Raw genomic sequence first — 4,363 nt, 5'->3', positions numbered from 1 at the left:
ACTGACAGCCAAAGCCAAACAGCATGGTGCACCAACTTACAGGCACCTACTCCATAATGCAAACGTGTGCTGCTCCAGGTAGTGGTATTATGCTAAATGATGGGGCGTCCTGCATGATATGTTAATTTAGGATACAGTCTAGCTATTAGCCTGCAACCACCTTGACAAATAATATTTGGTTTCACAAAGAGGGAGTGGTTCTCTCCTGCAGAGCCCAATATTTGAATGAGAAGGGGGCCCACAATGTCAGTGAGAATTTGGGACTTGCCTGATGCCCAGGTCTTGTGCCATCAATTTGAATACCAGGGGGTATCAGAGCCTTTGTTATCATGGGTGCAGATGGGGTTTAACACGGCAGAGATTTAAGCTGTTAGGTTGACTTTTTCCGGTTCAGCATGCACCAAAAATGTCTTAACACAGGATCTGGTGGTGTTCTGTATTGTTGCAAATGTCTCGCCCCTTAATTTCGATGGCAGTGTAGTTGGGCCTTCTGCCAGCATCTGGGCCCTCAGTTTTAATTACAGTGTGATCGGCCCTGCTGTCAGTGCCTAGTACCTCAGTACCTGGACCATTGACTGTAATGAAAGAACGGTCCTGACCCTTTGTCATTGTCTGTGGCCATTAGGTTTGACCACTTTGGGCTTCAGTCCTTCTGATAGTGTCTGAAGCCTGTGCAATGGATAACCACAGAGTTTTGATAGGATTTCAATGTTGATCAGTCTAAACTGCAAAATTGTGAATTTGGTTTATTATTCAAATGCAGATACAATAACATGAAGTGCATCTTTGGGGAAAGGGAAGGAAAGTGTCACATTTGGAAATTGCTCTCACATAAGAGAGATGAATGCACATGGGGTGTTAGTGTGGTCCTGCTCAGGGTTAGGTTAATGTTAGAGATAATTAGAGCGCGCGAATACCAACAGGGATTTTGGGGCTAGTGTCAGTGAACCATTGTAGAGTATAGTGTGAAGGCAAGGATATACATTCAATCAGAGGCTGAGAAATGTTTGAATACATTAGGAATATTTTTAGGTCAGAGAGCAAAACAGCCAAGTCTTCAGTTCCTTCCTAAACTTCAAGAGATGAGGCTAAGTTCTTAGGTGGTTGGGCAAAGAGTTCTACCATTTGGAGGCAAAGTAGGAAAAATTTCTAACACCCCAATTAACTTTTTTCATTCTGGGAACAAGGACTTTCCTGGCATTGCTGGATGGAGAGTTCCATTTGAAGATATTTTTAAAGAAACGAGGGCCAATTTGGTGCAGGGCCTTATGGACCCAAATCAAGGCCTTAAACTTTATTTGTGCCCTGATGGGAAGCCAATGAAGATCTCTGATGGCTTGAGCCTCTGGACTAAATTTGGAAAGATTTAACAATAGTCTCAAACACAAAAAAGCAGCTAGTCGGACAATGAGGGGCGCTCACCGATTGTCCGGGACAGGTAATATGCTCCTATTAGAACATTGGAATGTTGGGAGCTCCATTGAAAACAATGGAGTGCTCTGGGCTTATAATGGCTGATATAGGCCTGGAGCTCCAACATTCTAACATTTCTTTGTTCACAGCTCTGGCTGTGAACAAAGGCTTCAGGGAGCTTGAGGGGATTCCAATCCCCTCATGCTTCCAAAAGTCTTTGTTTTTTTTGTTAGAACATTCTGTCCTCTATTGACAGAATGTTCTAATAGCCTTATAGCCCTTCGTAGATGGGCTATACCGCTATTAAAGTCCCTCTCCCTTGTTAAAGGCCCTTGCCTTCGGCTCAGGGCCTTTAACGCTGGAGAGGGCCTTTAATAGCCAGTATAGCCCTCTACGGCGGGCTATAAGGCTATAATATAATATTGTGGTGCTCTAGAACAAAAGTTGGCTACCATGTAACCTCAAAACATAACCCCTACACTGGGGTAAATGTAATCATAAACGAAAGAAGAGTCCTGAGCACTTAAAAATCAGTCATTGGATTTCTGAAGTATGAGAAATTCAAATTTTCTTTATTCTATTTTCATCCTGTGGTTCATCAGACGTTAGATACATTAAAAATGCAGTCAAGAACAGAACAGTCAACACGTGTTTCGTCATACGGTGTAAATGCCTTCAACATCCTCCTTTTTGTAAAAGACAATGGTTTCACCGAGTCAGTTGTTCTGTCCGTCTTAGACGAGCTAAAGAGTAAGGCAGATTCTAACTTGCCCCAAGCCTTGGTGCTTCTCGATCTGTCCGCTGCGTTCGACACGGTCGACCATTCCATCCTTCTCGACCGTGTCTGCGCAGCGGGCGTTCGGGGCACTGCCCTCTCTTGGCTCGCCTCCTTTCTTAAAGACCGGACTCAGGCGGTACATCTTTCTTGCTACTCCGCTCCCACCCGCTTGGTCCCCTGTGGAGTTCCCCAAGGCTCCTCCCTGTCCCCTCTCCTTTTCAACCTTTATATCCGTCCCCTTATTCTTTCCCTTCTCGACATGGGGGTCTCCGTGTATAACTACGCGGATGACCTCCAGCTTGTTTTTGATCTTTCTTCTCCCTTGCACTCCCTACCCAAATTCCACTCCACTTTGGTCTTTATTTCAGACTGGATGAATCGGAATCAACTGAAGCTCAATCTGGATAAGACGGAGTTGGTCCTGACTGGCCCTTCCTCTTCCCCTTGGTCGACCGCCTTTTGGCCTTCCATCTCTGGCCCCCCTCCTTTGCCAGCGACCTCGGCAAAGACCCTGGGCATTAAAGTCAGCCGGGACCTCTCTATGCATGCCCAGATCAGCTCGGTTGTTTCCTCCTGTTTTCTTTCTCTCCGAATCATCCGAAAAGTGTCCCGTTTCTTTTCGTCTGACGCCCTTAAGCTTATTATCCTGGCAATGATTCTTTCCCGTCTCGATTACGGGAACAGCCTGTATGTGGGCATTCAAGCATACGAACTTCGCCGCCTACAGGCTGTTCAGAACCAGGCTGCCCGCCTTATCCTCCACCTCCCAAAGTCTTCCCACATTACCCCCATTCTGAAAGCACTTCACTGGCTCCCCATCTCTCAGAGATCCCTCTTTAAGATGGGCTGTCTGGTCTTTATGGCTCGGGCCCGCATTGGCCCAGCCTTTATTAACTCTCTCATCACTCCCTATACCCCTAATCGTTCCCTCCGTTCCTCTAATCAGTTCCTTTCCAATGTACCTCGGTTTCGTAGATCCAAAACTGGAGGCACCAGATTCTCTGTTTTGGGTCCCTCTTTCTGGAACAGTCTCCCTCTGTCGATCAGATCAATCACCATTTACTCCCAATTCCGTAAGGCCCTAAAAACCCATTTGTTTTCTATTGCATATTCCTGCTAAATAGCTTTTGGCTTCTCCCATCTCCCTCAGCTCTTACCTCTAGCGCCAGGAAGCCGCTTGGTCACAGTGCGCTTTATTAAGAACCTTTTTCATTTCATTTCATTTCATTTCATTATATAAGGCGACTCAGTCCTGGTAGAGATAGATATTTACAGAGAAGTGAATCAATCAGTTATCCTATGGCATAAGGCACTTTTTTAGAAAAAATGTATAGGGAGGGACACATGTGAACATTGTAAGGAAGTTTGTTTATTTAACAAAATTTAACAATATCATTACTAACGAGTTATAGATCCAGTGCTCACAATTTAGTGAAAAGGAATGTGATGTGGTGAGAGAAGACAATTTAAAAGTATACATCGCATTGACAACAAGAGAAAAAACTCCTTACAAAATTAATTCAAGAAATGAAGGAGTTTAGTTGTAGAAGGATCAATGGCGTTTTGATCTCAACAATTTGAGATCTTCATCAGGACGGAAGGGTGGGCATGTGATATCTAGAGGGTAAAAACAATGCAAGGTTCAAAATCCATGAAGTAGTCCCAAAATAATGTTAATAAACAATGTTTAACATTTCCATGCTCAACTATTGAGAACAGCTATATAGAATAATCATGCCAGAAAGGACAGAGTAAGAATTCTTTAAGGTATAAATGAGGAAATCACATGAGCCCACCAAAAAGGTTATAGAGATATAGAATATTAAGAAAGAAAGGGTCTCAGCGGCATGATTAGTGTCTGATTCGACTATATAAGAGTGAATCACATGAGACCAAGGTGAAGGGGGTCTTCCTCAGGGCTGTACATTTGTACTGTGCAGAGTGAGTTCAAGAGAAGCCAGTATGACAATCGCAATTTTAGGCATCAGTCTTATCCTGCAACCTTCATCAGTCTCCACATCAGCTCTTAGTAATATAATAGTAACAAATGTGCCAGTTCCAGTTCTCAAAATGTATCCGGTCTAAAGCATCCCTTGTCGGAAGTACTCCCAGCAACAAGTAACTTTGTTACTTGAATGCTTTGGACTGAGTATATTTTGAGAACTGGCACGT

Source organism: Lissotriton vulgaris, chromosome 7 (genome assembly GCF_964263255.1).
Source record: "Lissotriton vulgaris chromosome 7, aLisVul1.2, whole genome shotgun sequence".
NCBI classification, from domain to species: Eukaryota; Metazoa; Chordata; class Amphibia; order Caudata; family Salamandridae; genus Lissotriton; species Lissotriton vulgaris.
The sequence above is the reverse complement of the archived record's forward strand: the minus strand, read 5'-3'. Positions refer to the sequence as shown.